Raw genomic sequence first — 17540 nt, forward strand, 5'->3', positions numbered from 1 at the left:
GGCAACCTTTCTTTCTCTATGCAATACACATGAAATAAATTAATATAACAATGGCATTGTCCATGCTGTTTAGGGTCGAAGGCATAGTGCTTGGTGTGGGGAGAGGAGTAGAGCTGGAGCTGGATGAGAGAAATAGATGGGTGCCAACAGAAAAAAATATGTTTGGTGGCATAACTATTACTGGTAAGGGAGCAATCTTGAACAGTGACTCAGGTGGAACTAGAACCAGTAAGATGGCACAGTGGAATAAAACTTCAACTGCATAATCTGATGGTTTTAGGTCCAAATCCCAGTGGGTCTGTTCAGTCTTTCATTCTACTGAGTACCATTGAGTTGGGCTATTCATTTCTAGTAACGTGTTACTACAGCTATTTGATAAGCAAGTTATTTATGGTGGCTACTCCATTCACTTTCCCGGATGAGTGGTTAGTTAGGCCTGCTTGTTGGGTCGAGATGTAGGTTATGTTCAGTCTAAGGGAGGTTGTTTGGTGGTGGGGACTAGACCCTGTGAGACGGAGTGGCACTTGTGACTAATCTGGACTATTCATCCCTTCTGCTCAGAGGGGAGCCACCTCCTTTGAGGATAGGGAGGGGAGCCCGCAAAGCAAGACCCTCCTTAGGGTTGTGGGCAAGTTGAACCTCACTGGGAGTGACTTGTCTCTTGGGGACAAGGACTCCCATTCCGATAAGAAAATCCCTGTCCAGAACACGTTATCTACCTACATGGGAAAAGGAAAGACTATTGTTAACCCTGTTTTGGTTTCCCCGAATAGTGACATTTCTTCAATGTCTTTGGCTTCTGGTAATGCTGGATCTCACCTGAACTCCAGAATCAAAGAAGAATACGCCCTTTTTGATTCCGATGACGTACATAAAACCATGAGGAACTTTGAGTCGGAGAGGGAGAATCCTACGCAGAGACGAGCCTCTGACAGACGTCGTGGAGGGGCAGAGCCTCGCTAGACCGCGCAGCAAGCTGTGGCTTGGAGAGCGAGCAAATCGCTAGCCGGACACCGGAAGGCTGGTGTCCTGACCGACTGAGAAGCGAAGGTCGTGAAAGAGATGGAGATGGGACAGCAACCGTCTCACCTGGTGGCGTGACTACAAGGAAGCCGTGGTGCGCCTGGGGCCTGCTAACCGACGCCGAAACCAGATTGCAGAGGAGAGCCCAGATCCTGAGCTCCGTACAAGAAGTGCATTAGCTGCCGAGTCGAGCAGCGGACGGGAAAGTAAATGCTCCCAAAGAGGTAACGCAATGGAGAGGGACGAACAGACATTCAAATCTGGGAAAGCCACAAGGGTTAATGGAGCCAGATAAACCCGAACAGAGTGAAAGCAAGCCTATTAGAGGTCCATAGGACTTTTGCTGAGTCCTGAGAAACTGAGAGAAATTCGAGGCTGGGAAGGCCACAAGAGTTACAGGAGTTAGATAAACCTGAACCAAGACTATCAGAAGGCCAGAGGACTTTCAAGAACCACAAAGTTTGATAAAGAGAACTGTAGAGAAAGAGTACCTGAAGGGTTTCAAACACCTAGTCGAAATTGGGGAGAATGTATGAAAAAAAAACTTTTTTTCCTGAGGAAGAGGAAACCGTATAGAAGATAATGCTGGAGCTGGCTCATTTCCATCTAACGGCCGCCCATCAGGGGATAGGGAAAACCCAGAGTCAGGTAATACCTTGTTTCTTCTAGCCCGTGTGTTCACAGTGTAATGAATCCGATGGACTCCTCACTGATTCCCCAGCAGTGACCTCATCACATGTTGCCAGGGGATGGCAGCTGCTACCTGAAGCTGACCCTGGGGGTGGTTATATGATATGGCATTTATAACGTGCCTATAAACAAGTGTTTCAAGGTCCGAGGGATATGATGGAGGATCCCATGGGAGGGGACAACTACCAGTGAGAGAGGCTGGCTCCATTTGATGAGACAAGGTATTCCCCCCCCCCCTTTCCTTGACAAAGACCTCGTAATATCTACGCTTTTTGGTGGCTTGTTGTCACCTCACAATTCCCCCTTAGTGTGAAAATCAGAAATCCCTTACTTTCGGTCACTCTAGACAAAACTCTCTGCATACCTCAAACATTCACAACACGCGTGAAACATCGTGGGTCTGAAGTAGCACTGGGCTAAGACAGTGCTTGTAATCAAGTATTTATTTCAAGAATAACCTTTTTTGTGTAAAAGGATTCTCTACATTTGAGAGAATAAAGTTACAATCATTAATAGTGGTTCTTTATTCACTAACCAACGTAGCTTACACATTTTGCACTTTATTGGCTATTGTATTTGTATTTATTTTGTTTATACAGCGCCTTATACCAAAGCACTGAACATTTTAACAACATGATACATAAAACATTATAACAGTAGAAGCAAATTACAATAATGAATCAGTGCAACAAAACAGTAAGAAGAGCAATTAAACTGGAGGGAAGATGGAGAGCAGAGCAGTAGAACTGGGAGGGAGAGGGAGGGGTGAGGAGGAGAAGGGGGAGGGGAAGGGAAGGGGGAGAGTGGGGAGGAGAGAGAGGGGGAAGGAGATGATCAAGGGGAAAGAGCAAAGAAGGAGGGGGAGCAAGGAGGGGGAAGGGGTTTCATGGCGTTGAATGGAGAGAGATTTAAGGGATGTGCGGAATGAGGAGTAGTATTGATAGCTATTATGTGTTTGAGCTGTCTGCACAAATGTTGATTATTGGTGTTTGTGATATTTTGTATGTTATTTTACATTCTAATTGTCATTGTGATATTTTTGATGAAATGTTTTTTTTTTATCTTGTGTTCAAATGTATTTGAATAAAATTGAATGTATTATAATTATGACACAATAATGTGTTTTCAGTTCTATATATGTTTGACATGAACTGAGTGTGTGAGATCCAAGGTAGGAAGAGAAAAAAGTGACTAGAGGGTTCTATAATCTTTGAGTGTCCTTAGTTGTCTATGGGGGCCGAACCCTTGAGTCGATAAAGTACCCCTTGTCTCTTATTTAGTAGTTACATCTTTTGTTTCTGACATTTCTTTATGTAAGTTTCTTGATCAACAGCAGTTTAAAGTCCAATTACATGTATGGACTTCAACTCCCATGAAGCCTCAAGTACTGAGACGAAGAAGAGGAGGGAAGAGTTGATGCAAACCAAGCCAAGCCCAAAGACTAACGTGCAGACTAGTTCTGTTGAAACTAACGTGCCCGGGACCTTTTAAAAATGTCATCCGTCATATCAAGCAAGGCATTACGGGAGAGAACCATGCAGGAGAATGCCGACAGAGAAGAAAGCTGGCACATCCATGCTACAGCTCACAAACACGAGTCGCACACACCAGTGTGACGTGGAGGAGGAAGTGGTGCATCAGACATACCCGAAGGACTGTGGGAGTACAGTTGGGCACAACAGAGATCCTGGAGGTACGGTAGTCCTGGGATACAGCATTCTCCAGTCCAGGGGGAAGCTGACGAGTTAACGCAGAGCCGCAGGAAATGCTGGGCAGATGTCTGCATTGTCAGAAGTCAGCCAGGGAGGAAGCTTCACCACAGAGGCATGCCATACAGCGGAGACACCGTGAACAACCGGTGAGTCTGACCAGGGCCCTTTGGGACCCTGGGGCGTACCAACACCCATGTAATCAAGTGAATGAAGTACGTGAGATTGATGTTCCGGACAATGCTCAAAGGCAATATAAACACACAAAAAAACTAATGTTAAATCGATGCTCGGAAGAGAAAAGACTTGAATACTGACAAAAGAGAGTGCAACAATGAAAACTGAACAAATACATATGCATGAGATGGCAATGTGGCGGCAAGCTGAAACAAAAGTTACCCTTAGTAAATACATTGAACAGAACAAAGCAGATGCTGATGTGGTATATTGAAAAGGACAGTGAAACCAATAAGAAATCCTGATAAAGAGAAGATACTAGGCAGCTGGCATTTGGGTGCGAGATACCTGGCAGGGAAGTATACCAGGGGATCTGTAAAACGCCAGAGCAGGATTCCTGGCAGGGAAGTATAGCATGTCATCCACCAAAGTTGTGCAAAGACTAACATTGTGGCAAGATACTTGGCAGGGAAGTATACCAGGGGATCTAAGAAGTCAATACAAAAAGCCCTGGCATTCAAATATACTAGGCATTTGAAACCATATAAGAACTCTAACATTTGGGGAGGATACTTGGCAGGGGAGTATACAGGCAATCTGAAGAGCCCCATGAAAGCATTCCTGACAAACGAGTATATCTGGAATCCACCAACGAAGAAGTTTATAAAATAAGTCCTGGCAAGTTTACAGAACAAGAAACTCATCCAATATAAAGAAATTGTTGTTCAAGGGAAAAACATTTGCTTTAAAGACATTGTTGGATATTATGGAATGTATTGGTTGAACAAGAACTTTCCGAATCCAGTATAAAAGTCTCAAGGAATTCCCTGACCCACACACCTGGCGCCCCAAGTAAACCAGACGCAACACACACAAGGGGACTCCCAGGTCCTGGGAGCGCCGACAACGCAGCGAGGGAGCAGGCCCAAAGAGCCATAACCAAAGCCCCACAGGAGGTGGGGGAGGGGAGGCGGGGGACAGCGGCAACTACAGAGGTCCTTGGAAGAGCAGAAAATACACACAGGAGCACGGGGACCCCATGCCACCTCAGCATAGCTTGCTGTACAGAGTGCACTAAAGCTAGCGGAGTTACCAAGACGCCCACTGAGACGGGGTCAGCACTTAGGTCCAGAGAAGGGGACCTGTAAGCCCCTGGGCCAATCGCATGTCCGGCTTCCCTGGGGACAGCTCAGCAACCCATCCCCAGTAACCACTCACATGGAACTTGGCCTGCCACCTACTCCAGCCCCGGGGCCCAAGCCATACGGGTCTCTGGGCCGCTGGGAAGAACCAAGGCCAAACAAGGGTGCCCGGGGCGGCACAGGAGACTACAAGGACATTGGCACCGACTGAATCAACCCAACATCAAAATTCAAGGCATAAATTAGTTTACAAAAATTGATTAGCAGAGTTTGCTAATTAACATTTTTCTGATTAGCAAACCTACCGATTTGATTAGCAATTTTGTACAAATATTGTTAATGTCATCAGAAGTTATTTGTACCCAAGACATGAAATGAGCAACAATACAGCAGTTTTGCATACCGCTGAAATAAGACATTGGTTAGAGGAGTCGGGCCTTGCAAATTCTTTCAAATTCAGCTAGACCTTCAGGTCGTGTAATTTAGTTTCCCTATTCAACCTAAGAGAAATGCATTAGGCCCATAGCAATGGAGGACAACAAATTTAAAATGCGTTTAGTGTACAATGGTGCATGTCACTACAAACCCGCTTTGTTTGGTACACTGATGCCACACATAGGTCAGCCATGCACAGTGAAGTTTGACATTTACTGCAAACAAAGTAAATGTTACATAAAAGTTTCCAACATCTCTTGCTAATGCTATTGGCCCATCATAAAATGTAAACGACTATGCAAGTGGGCAAACAGACTTTGCGAGCCACAGCTGAGTGTCTATAAAACGTAAAAGGTTAGCTGCATGAATGGACACAAATAAATAGATATGTTAAAAAGGCTCTGACAGATTCAAGATGGCCGCCTGCAGGGAGTAGTCGTGCTGGTGGAGCTCCTGCGCCCCATACCTGGGATTGTGCCCACCACCCGGTCTGTGAGTCGAGCTTTGCGTGGCTAAGTGAAGCGGAGGGGCCCTGGTGCACTGGCACACCGAGCGACACGGAGTAATCAGCCGCACGCTACCGTTTGCGGGGACCACGGTGTCGGCCTGCAACGAACTTGGGGCGGGAGGAGCGCCCGAGAACTGGTAGGCGGTGCTGGCTCACCCGCGGCTGAGGAGTGCCTGCGGCGGGTGGCGGTGTGATACCAGCCGCGGGGGGATTGCGGCGGCCGAGTGGCTCCGGAGCAACTTGGAGGGAGCCCGCCCCTGACTCACCTGGGGGCTGTCGTGGCTGGGCGGCTCTGCGGCAGCTGCCCCGACGCTGGAGACCCGTGTTGCCGCAGCATAGCAGCGGCGTGGGCGGGCAGATCCCCATCCTGCCCCCACCCCCGAAGGAGGAGCGGCGGCGCCTGGTGTAGCGGCTGGCCAGCAGGAGTCGGTGAGTGGCCGACTGCGGTGTGGGGGGCCCACCGTGGGAGTGCCTGCACCCAGAGGAAAAGGAGGTGGTGTGGGACTCGCTTGGGGGCAGCAGGAACGGCTACAGGACTGAGAGCATGGCTTGAAAGGAGTGTGCCCCTTAGTGTGAGACCCGACTTGCGCCCTGCAGGGGTCCCACTCATCGTGGTGGAAGGGTTGATTGGGCGCTCCGATCCGGGCACTGTGCCCACAGTGGAGGACTTTCTCAGCGGCCAAGACCCCAAGTGCCACGCGGAAGCCTGAGAGGATCAGTGAACCTTGAGGAGGGCGCGGCGGGAGGTGGATCAGGCGCCTAGACACAGGTGGTGACAAATGCGGGCCAGCGGGAGGCAGGACACCTGGGAACCAGCGGCGTGTGGTAGTGTGATCGCCGCATCTGTAACCTATATTGGGATGGCTACCAAACACAAAGGAAAGAGCAGGAAAGATCTGCAGATTCCGGGGGATGCTTCGGGCACCCTTCCCACCATCTGGCCACTGCAAGAGAGAAGAGAGACGGCTAAAAGTGTGCGTGATGGCACGGTGGACACGGCCATGCCGCTTGAAGGGGAAACTGCAGCCATGCTTTCGAGGCAAGACATTAGGGGAGAGATGCTCGCCCTCCAAGCCATCCTGACGAAAACGTTTCAGGTACAGTTCCAACTTCTGCGGTCGGTCCTCAATTCGACCCTAGGGGAGATTAAGCAGGAGCTGTGGCAGCAAGGCGAACAAACTGACCTCCTGGAGAGAGGGCTGCAGGAGATGGACAAGGAAGAGACGGCGCACAGTGAGGCAATCAAAAGACTCGACGTGGCCACGCAGAATCTAGAGACCCAGATGGAGGACATGGAAAACAGGTCCCGCAGAGTTAATATACGGATTAAATGGCTGCCGGAAACGGTCCGAGACGAGGAACTTAAGGGGGTGGTGCAAGCAATTCTCGCTGGGATCCTAGGTGTGTCACCCCCAGATGCAGTGGAGTTAGACCGGGTCCACAGGGTTGGCAGAGGGGGCGGAGGAGTGACGCAGAGGCCCAGGGATGTCCTGGCAGCCTTTGCCAGTTACGCCCAAAAGGAAGCAGTTCTCCAAGAGGCAAGAAAGCAAGAGCCAATACAGTACAATGGTCACTGTATCGCCTTGTTCCAGGACTTGGCGAGCAGCACTCTGCTAAAGAGACGCCTAATTGGCCCGGTCCTTAAGGAACTCAATAGCAAGGGGATTAAATACAAATGGACCTTATCTTCGAGTGGGAGGGGGCTCAAAAGCGAATAACAACGCTGCAAGAAGGTGCGGACATCCTCCGTCTGGATCTTGAGGAGGCATCTACTAGTGCGGGGAGACGACCCGCGTGTACGGGGGTGGAGCTAAAACCCTGGCTGTGGTCGACGGTGGGGGAAAAGAGAAGGTGGGCGAGGTTGAGCGGGAAGTTGACCAAGGAGAGGAACACAAGCAAGCCCGACTGAGGAGGGGAGGTGTGCCCAGGTGGAAGTATAAGCCAAAGGGAGTTACCAGGGTGGTGGGCCTCAAAAGGAGCAAATGGCAAGGGGGGCCAAACGATCATCTATGAATCGGGAAGGGTGGGTATACCTGAGAAAGAGGGGGAGGAGGGAGCGGGAAGGGCAAGCCCTTCGTGGGGGGAAGGGGACAGTTGGTTGGGGGGGCTCCTGGGGGGAAGGGTGGAGGGGGAGTTGGGGGAGGGGGGGGCAGGCAGCAGTGGCTTGGCTCGAGTTTCAGGCCCTGGTAGGTGGCCAATCATACCAATGTAGGAGGGAGCAGGAGGGCGGCTTGCGCAAAGACAGGGCAAGCTCCATGCTCGTTGAATTGGGTATTAGGGGGGGCAAGGGGGATGGGGTGGATTGTGGCCTGTGGCGGTATGAGTAGGATTCAAGTGGCTGACGCATAACGTGAGGGGATTGAATACCCCTCTCAAGAGGAAGAAATTGGAGCAATTTACAAGAAAGGAGGGCCCAGATGTTCTGGTTCTTCAGGAGATGCATCTTAGGCAAAAAGACCAGGGACGTTTGAAATTGAGGGGGTTTGGCCAGATCCTACATGCCTCGGGGAGCAAAAAGTCGGGGAGGGGTTGCCTTGGCCATTAGAGACTCAGTGGATTTTAGGGTAACTGACACTGGTACAAGAAGGGGGAGGTATATTATAGTTAAGGGATCCCACCAAAATGATTCATACACGCTAGCGGTGGTATATGCCCCGAACTCTGGCCAAGAGCAGTTTCTGAAGCGGGTGTTGGGAGTTTTGGAAGAGAAGGCCTGGGAGCAAATAATTCTGATGGGGGACCTTAACATAGCCTGGGAGAGGGATAGGGACAGGTCGGGGGGGCCCCCGCGAGAGGAGGGGCTGTGATGTCTTCAGGTCCTAAGGAGAAAATAAGTGGAGGGGGTCTACGGGATGTATGGCAGGAGCTAAAGGGGGAGGAGGAGGGTTATACTTTTCTATCCGGGGTCCATGGGTCTCAGTCTGGGATCGATAATATATGGGTCTCCTCTAGCTTGGTGGGCAGAATTAGGGAGGTTGTAACGGGCCCCATTGGCATAGCGGACCACAAGGTGGTCTCGATGAGGATGCCCTTGGGTCTTAGAGAGAAGGGGGTGTGGTCTTGGAGGTATCGAGATATCTCCTCAGAGATCCCATTATTTGGCAAGAAATGGAAGATAAAATCAAGACTTATTTCGAGCTTAAGAAGAGGGGAGACACGGGGGATGGGACGAGATGGGATGCTTTTAAGCCCACGCTGAGGGGGGAGCTCATAGCAGCTGCAGTGCAGAGGAAGAGGCAACTAGCGGTGCTCGAAGCGCAATTAGAGGGGGAAGTTGAGAAGGCTAGGCAACAGGCGGGAGCTACCCCATCCAGGGTGGCTATGAGGGAATACCGAAGAGCTTTGGGGCAGCTGGAACTTCTCCGTACTAAAAAGGCTGAAGGGGCGCTACTCTGCGTCCGCCAGAAATTTTATGCAAAAGCGAATAAGGCGGATGCACTCCTTGCGCGGTTGCTGAGAGGAGCCCAGTCTAGAAACGCAATCATGGCCCTGAAGACGGGTGCATGGGAACGGGTGACGCGGTTGGGGGAGATGCAGGAGGTGTTGGTACAATTCTATGAGTCCCTCTATGCGTCGCAGGGGCCTCCAGCCGATGCACAGACGGAATTCTTGGACAGAACGGAGCTGGGGAAGATCGGGAAGGAGGAGATGGACCTGCTTAACAGGGAAATATCAGAGAAGGAAGTGAGGAAAGTGATCTGTGCCCTTCCACCGAACAAGGCACCGGGCCCAGATGGATATGCTGCCTCCTTCTACAAAACCTTCGCCCCCGTCCTTGTCCCACATCTGCCCAACCTTTTTAATACATTCAGATCAACGGGGAGAATATCGCCGTCTTTGGAGGAGGTGAGACTGACCCTCATTCTGAAACCGCACAGGGACCCGGAAGAGAGGGCATCCTATAGGCCAATAGTGCTAATTAACATTGACGCCAAAATATTCACGAAGATCTTGGCCAATAGGATGGAGGGCCTTCTCCCGGGATTGATCCATCCGGACCAAGCAGGGGTTATAAAGGGCCGGCACACCGCGGACAACATCAGGAGGGTGGCTCATTTAGTTGAACAGGCTGACAGGACAGGAACTCCTGCGGTACTTCTATCATTGGACGCAGAAAAAGCGTTTGATCGCGTGGAGTGATCCTTTCTGTTCAGGACAATGCAAAAAATGGGCATCGATGGAGAGTTCCTTGCTATGGTTCGGGCCAACTACCAGGCACCAACCATGAGAATAGCGGTGAATGGGGTCATGTCGCTGTCTTTTACACGGAGCAGGGGTACTAAGCAGGGCTGCCCCTTGTCCCCAATGCTTTACACAATTTATCTTGAGCCTTTATTACAGGCAATGAGGGAGAGCCGGGTGATTAGGGGTATTCCATTTGGAGGGAGGGAACAAAGTCGCAGCATTTGCTGACGACATGCTCCTGACACTGACAGCTCCCCGGGAGTCGATCCAGGCAAGCAGGGCGTTATTGGAGGAATTCGGGTAAGCTTCCGGCTTTAAGATTAATCTTGGTAAATCGGAGCTCTTGAACTTAACTCTAAACCCAGGGGATCGGGAGGCACTCAGAGCGGCCACCCCTTTTCTATGGAGCCCGGGCGGCATTAAATACCTGGGAGTGACGATCACGCCAACGTTCGCTGGCTGGTATAAGGCTAACTACCCACCATTGTTGAGGGAGATAAATGGGGATTATCGTCGGTGGAGGGCTCTCCGTGTGTCATGGCTGGGTAGGGTAGCTGCGGTTATAATGGTGACCTTGCCGTGCCTCCTGTACCTTTTCCAGGCAATACCGCAGGCAGTACCCGCGGGCTTCTTTAAGGAGCTGGGATCCTTGACCAGTGAATTTTTATGGGTGGGGAGGAAAGCACGAGTTAGCAGGCAGCTGATGATGGCACCCAGACGGGAGGGGGGCCTTGCATTGCCGAATTTTCAACAGTATTATGAGGCGGCGCAGCTGCGACTAAGTAGAGAGTGGCTTCGGGAAGGGGAGGCTACATGGGACAAACAGTGGGTGAAAATGGACAGAGCGGTGGCGCACCATGCTCTTGCGGAGGTATTGTGGCTCCCTAAGCAGCTACGGCCTCGGCATCTTTATGAAAGTTCTATAACGAAATTGATGGCAGAGAATTGGGACAACCTGGTGAGAACAAAGGGGATCACGACCTTCCCATCTCCTTTCACGCCTTTGTTTGGTAATGGGGATTTCACCCCAGGGCTGGAGGGGGGCGCGTTTACACAATGGCAGGAGGGGGGGGGTATACACGACTGGGCAAGTTATTCTGCGGGGAAAGAATCCTTTCATTTAAGGAGTGCAAGAGGGAATATGGTGTAACTGAAGGGGACAGGCTCAGGTACACGCAGCTGCGGCATTGGGCACTGAACTCAGCAAATAAGCAGGCGGCGACAAGAGAAAAGACGAGCTTTGAGAAGTTTCTTCTATCCAATGATGGGTCCAAAGGGCTAGTATCTAATTTATACAAAATCCTGGACGATGCCACCATTAGAAGCCAATGGAGTTACATGGGTAGGTGGGAGCAGATCATAGGTAGGGACATCGAACGTAGGGACTGGGAGAGGCTATAGCAGAAAATCCCCAAATTGGCTAAGGTGTCCCAAATCCAGGAAATGTGATACAAGATTTTGTTTGGGTTGCGTTATACCCCTGCGCGTCTTTGGGAGCTCTATCCTGACACTTCGGGGAGGTGATGTGATCTGGAGGGCATGGCGCAACATATTTGGTGGGACTGTCCTGCAATCAGACCCTTTTGGCAGGTAGTTGCAGAGGCTCAGGAGCAGGCATTTGGGGTGGGGGGCAGCAGACCACCAACGCTATCTCTCCTGGGGTTGGGAGGGGGCACTATCCTGGGGGAGCCTAGGTCTAGGGAGAGAGCGAGGGTGATCCTCGTTCTCGCGGCTACGACTGTAATAGCGCAACGTTGGAGGAGTGCTGCGGTACCCCTCATGAGGGACTTGCTGCGGAAGCTCTGGGAAATTATAGCTCTTGAATGGGCAACGTACGCCATGGACAATAAACTTCCTTCCTTTGCAACGGATTGGGAGGAAATTATGGTGTTTCTCAAAGACGATTTCCGAATTGGGTGGCGCCCTCAGCGTTTGCGGCTCCTGGACCTGCAGTAGACTTTTGTGTGTTATTCGTGGAGGTGACGGCTTAGGGGCTAACGAGGGGGGGAAGAGGGAGGGGGAATTGGGAGGGGGGTCAAGCTTGGGATTGTTCCAAAAATCACGAATTCATCTGATTGACTTAGGGTGTTAAGGCTCGAGGACTGGTTAATCCTGCTTGCGGGGGGGAGGGTGGGAGTTGGGGCTTGTTTATCTGTTTTCCTTTTGTTGTTGTTGGAAATAAATAAAACGTTTTTTTAAAAAAAGGCTCTGACAACAGTTTGACAGCTGTCTCATGCAGGTGGTAATATATAATGCAGTCATAATCATAAAGCAAAGCTCTGGAGGCTAATTGCAGTGTTTGGTATTGAATAGATCATATTGGATGGACTATTGATCACTACTTTGCATAAGCATCTAGTTTGCTTTGTTTATTCATTATGTAAGAGGAAAGAAAGAGACTTAGCAGAGTGGATTGCATTTCAGGCAGAGAACTGGGCAAACTAGATGGAATATTGTAGTTTGTGGTCATCTCAATTTCAGGGTAGCTGGTATAAAGCAATTGGGTGATCATACAGAATGTCAAGGAGTATGGGTTTGCACATGGGTTGAGCACCAGTTGCAAGATGTATGCAACCTGCAGGTTACAGAACTAGGTTTGCCATCAAAAGCATGTGATCATGTACATTTTCAAAAGTGTTCATTCGTCAATATGATGCATCTTCCACAACAAAATAAAATATAGTTGACACCATGAAATTTCGATATACTAACCTACATTTTACTGTAAAGCATGGAAATGATGCAGTGTTTTACAGTATCCATACTCAAATCATGCATTATGTAACAACCTATATGGAATGGAATTGCATGACTGTATTGCAAATATAAATTTGACACATACTGGTCTTTTTCAGACTGCATATAAAAAGCTTAATAAAAGTAGCATCCCGATTATTTCTGGTTTGCAATTGTTTGAAACCGAAAAATAAATTCTTGCCTAGCACTCCCACACATGCCTTTGCACGAAGAGTCGGGGAGATGATTACTGCTGCACTTTATCTCCATTATGGCTTGAAGTGAACAGAGAAAAGAGGGGGAAGAGAGCACAGAGGGCAAGAGAGGAATGCAAGACGAGGTGTGCTTTCATTGAAGAGGGCAATTTAAATAGCTATCTTTGCTACACAAGTGTCCATTTGATAAGCAAACTGACAGAATTGCATAGCAAATTGTTATGCGACACCGCTTATTTTATCTGTCCAGGTCGGTCCATCCAGTATAGCCCCAAACCCGATGTCTAAGAAACTACCTGTACCAATTTGTATTCACCACTTATGTAATGTCTGTCATAACATGTATGCATATCCTGTAAAAAGCAAACACTCTGTAACAGCGCCACAATGCCTCTGGGCGCTTTATAAATTCAAATAAATAAATAAATGTGCCACGCCCTCCCCCCTCCGAGGGGGCCCCTGCAGTACCATACAGCTGCCCAGCCAACCTCTGCACTCCATAGGTGGCCGCCTACGGAGTAATGTCCAAAAATAGGAACAAAGACTCCCAGCTGTCCCCCAGAAACCCCAGGAAGACGCAAGAAGGACCACTACCAAAGATATGGGCTAAGGAGACTGACCTACCTGGGGCCCTCCCCACAACAGACTGGTCTGCAGATTCAAGGATGGAACCAGATCAAGAGGACCAAGACAGACCAGTAACACAGTCGGCTCTCAAACACCAAATAGTTGAGATAGTGGATAAGAGCACCACAGCAGGACAGAAACAGATGGACGCCCTGACAGAGGACCTGGCAGAGGGGCTATGGGAGATAAAGAGCAACGTCCATAAACTAGAAGAGAGGGTGGACACAAACAAGAGAGCAATACAAGAACTGACGGAGGACACTAGGAAAGCAGACACCCTGCTGGAAACCCTGGTGGCAGCTACCTACAACCTCAAACTCCAGGCGGAGGACCTGGAGAACAGGTCGAGGAGATTAAACATCCGAGTCAAATGCCTACCAGACGCAACGCAGGACCAGGACCTTTTGCAAGTTCTTAAGACAATATTTGGAAATCTCCTAGCCCCGGACATAGCTCCGGAGATCCAATTCGACCGAGTCCACAGGGTGGAGCCACAATGCCAGGAGCCCGACCAAGGGATGTACTGGTGGCCTTCCACAATTACAGTGGAAAAAGGAGTCTTGGCCAAGGCCAGAAAAGCAGACCAGGTCACCTTAAACAGAGCAGAAATATTTCTCTACCAAGACCTAGCCCAGGCCATGCTCATCAAACGGAGGAAGATCCAGAGAAATTTGCTATAGGTGGGCCCACCCTTTCCGCCTGACCTTCGAGTGAAAAGGCAAGCAACAGAAAATCACTCACTGTGAGCAAGGTCTCTCACTGCTGGGCATCGACGACGACTCCCAACACCAACTTAATCCCTCCACCAACACACACAACAGCCGTAGGCCATGGGAATGGTCCACGGTCAAAAATAAAAGATCCAAGAAGGGGGAAGCCCAACCAAGCTGAAGGTCCCCACCGCCCAGGCACGACCGGGATTTGATGGTCACCACCCCCGAGGCCGAAGCTGAAAACATACTGCACAAGACCACCAGCGCCTGGACAACTCGCCTGGGCAGGACTTAAGTTATGTAAGGTCAACTTTAGTTAAAGAGAATTAGACCTCTGCCAAGTTCACTGCTAGCATCTTCAAGCCAGACACTGGCAAAGCGAGGCCCCGCAGGGAGGGGTGGGGGGCCAAATCTGGAAATGAGATTGGGGTATCTCATGTGGAGCACTTCTGGGAGTATCATAGGGTTCAACTCTCGTAACCAAAAACCGAGGGGGGCTACATGCCAGTTGAATCCACACTGTTTTGGGGGGAAATGGGGGATAGGGGGTTGATCCGGGGGGACCCGTCAATAATGCAGGGATGGCGCACCACGAAGGGGGGGGGCGCGAAAGGCAACCCCCTATCTTAGCAGGGATGCAAGTACAAGATAAGGTCTCTGGGGGAAAAGAATGGCTAGCAACTACGAGCTGAAGATAATGGGGGTCATTCCGAGTTGGGCGGTAAGGGGTTACCGGTAAGGATGCCAGTGCTGGTAACCCCTTACCGCCCTATTCCGAGGTTCCCTAGCGGGACCCGCAAAGAACGTCTGGTCAGACCAGACGTCCTTAGTGGGTCCTGCTAGGGGACCAGGGTGCTAATAACAGGCCCGCTATTTGCGGGCCCGTAATTGGCACCTTCCCCATTCCCATTGAGCCCTATAGGGGCTCAAGTGGGAATGGGGAATGGTTTTCGGAATGGGGACTTACCGGATCCTCCAAGGTTGGAATGACCCGGAAAGTCCACATTCCGTCTACCCGTACCCGGACCCGGGTTTGGAGGCAGCCATGGTGCTAATAGCACCATGGCTGCCTCCAAACTCGGAATGACCCCCAATATCTCTAAATGTCAATTGCCTAAACTCACCTACCAAAAGGAAAAATGTGGAGAGATTTGTTAGAAGGGAACACCCAGATCTAGTAACGTTACAAGAAATGCATATCCAAACCTGAGACAGACCGAGAATAAAACTCTGGGGTAACAAAAGAATTCTGCAATCAACGCAATCCGTCAAGAAGGGGGGGGGTCCTCATAGCCCTGAGAGACGGCCTAGATCTAAACGTTGCAGGATCCAATTGGGACGACCGGGGGAGATACCTAACCATTGCCCTGGAGGGGAGGGGGGAGAGATACACGGTGGCAACACTATACGCACCCAACACTGGTCAAGACGCCTACATCCAAAAAGCACTGACCACCCTCAAACACTTCGCAAAAACACCCATCATATTAACCGAGGACCTTAACATGATCTGGGATCCCAACAAAGACAGAAGTAGCATCTTCCCAGGAACACAGGGACGCCCATCAGAGGGCCTCAGGGCGAAGGTGCAAGACCTGGCCCTGGTAGACGTGTGGAGGGAACGGGAAGGGGATAAGGAGGGCTTTACCTTTTACTCGCATGCACACCAGTCACATTCGAGAATTGTTTACAACTAGGTTTCCAGAACACTGATGGGAAGAGTCACGAGAATGGACCTGGGCGCCATAGCAATCTCAGACCATGCTCCAATATCCCTCACAATGAAAAGGAACCAGTCACCGCCAGGCCTGTGGAGGTGGCAGATACCCGACTCTCCTCTTTAAGGACGAAACTTTAGTCTGTGAAGTGGCAGAGGAAATAGAAGCTTTCTTTTACACAAACAAGGCTGGCGACACGTCTCCACAGGTTAGATTGGACACATTCAAAGCAACGATTAGAGGGAGAATTATAGCAATCAAGGCTAGAAGGGACAGGGAATGGAGGCTGGAGGAGGTCAGGCTAGAGACAAACTATAGGAAATCCTGGCCAAGATGGGACCAACCCTGACCTTATACAGACAAGGGCAGCGGAACACAACTTACTACGTCTTAAACAAAAGTATTATATCCAAGTGAACAAGTCAGACCGCCTCCTGGCCAGACAAAACTATCTTGAAAATAAAGGTGGAGGGTGGTAAAACGAGCACTGGCAATAAAGACATACAGACACAGTTTGTTCGGTTCTATACTAATCTGTACAGCTCAGAAAATCCATCACCGGCGACCCAGGTATCATACTTAAATAAGATGGACTTACCGAGACTAGCGGCAGAAGAGAAGGAAATCCTGGAAGGGGGGTATCTAGAGATGAAGTCCATGCAGCAATGAAATCCCTACCTATACATAAGTCCCCTGGCCCAGAAGGCTTTCTAGCCGAATTCTATAAATGCATAAAGAACTACTCATTCCCTATCACACAGACCTTTTCAACCAGATAGGCAAGGACTGGGCCATTTCGAATTCCATGGAAGAGGCAAAAGTGATACTCATCCAGAAAAAAGGTAAGGACCCCACTGAATGCAGATCCTACCGCCCCATCGACGTCATAAATGTCGACGCTATGATTCACACACAAACCCTTGCGACTAGAATAGATCAGTTCTGCCAAAATGAATCCGTCTCGACCAATCAGGCTTCATTAGGGGCCGCCAGACAGGAGACAACGTCAGGACAATACCCCACCTGATTGTGAAAATTCACACAAGAGAGGTGTCCCGGCCCTCCTACTAGCGATCGACGCCGAGAAAGCTTTCGACCGCATAGAGTGGAGATTCCTCTTTGCAACCATGAGAAAGATGGGCTTCGGACTCAGATTCCTGAACCGGTTAAGAGCCAACTAAGGGCCCCCGGTGCTCAGGCTCTCCATCAACGGCCTAGTATCAGAAGCGGTAGCAGTGACCCGAGGCACGAAGCAGGTGTGCCCACTGTCCCCCATGCTGTACGCCTTACATCTAGAACACTTCCTAGCAGCGGTACGCACAAATGAGGGGATAAAGGGAATACCTTTCGGAGGCGACACACAAAATTGCGGCATTCGCCGGCGATATGCTTTTCACGGTTTCCCATCCAGAGATTTCCCTCAATGCCATAGAGAATGAACTTAATCAGTTTAGGGGGGTCGCCGGCTTAAAAATAAACCCAGCCAAGTCTGAAATTCTCAATTTTATCCTCACCAGCTCGGTTGAGCGCAACCTCAAAATGTCCTCCCCCTACAGATGAGTCGAACACTCCATAATTTACCTACGGGTCAAACTAACCAAATCACTGGGGAGGTTATGTCAAGCAAATTATCCTCCCCTCCTGGAGAAGCTCAAATCCAAA

General features: G+C 50.0%; 1 protein-coding gene across 8 annotated transcripts in view; it reads left to right on the top strand.

The window, feature by feature from the left end:
* The window catches only part of ALKBH2 (alkB homolog 2, alpha-ketoglutarate dependent dioxygenase), a 248924-nt gene that overhangs the window by 194011 nt on the left and 37373 nt on the right, over positions 1–17540 (top strand). The window lies entirely within an intron of this gene.

This window comes from Ambystoma mexicanum, chromosome 10, assembly GCF_040938575.1.
Source record: "Ambystoma mexicanum isolate Mex_15411 chromosome 10, UKY_AmexF1_1, whole genome shotgun sequence".
Taxonomy (NCBI): domain Eukaryota; kingdom Metazoa; phylum Chordata; class Amphibia; order Caudata; family Ambystomatidae; genus Ambystoma; species Ambystoma mexicanum.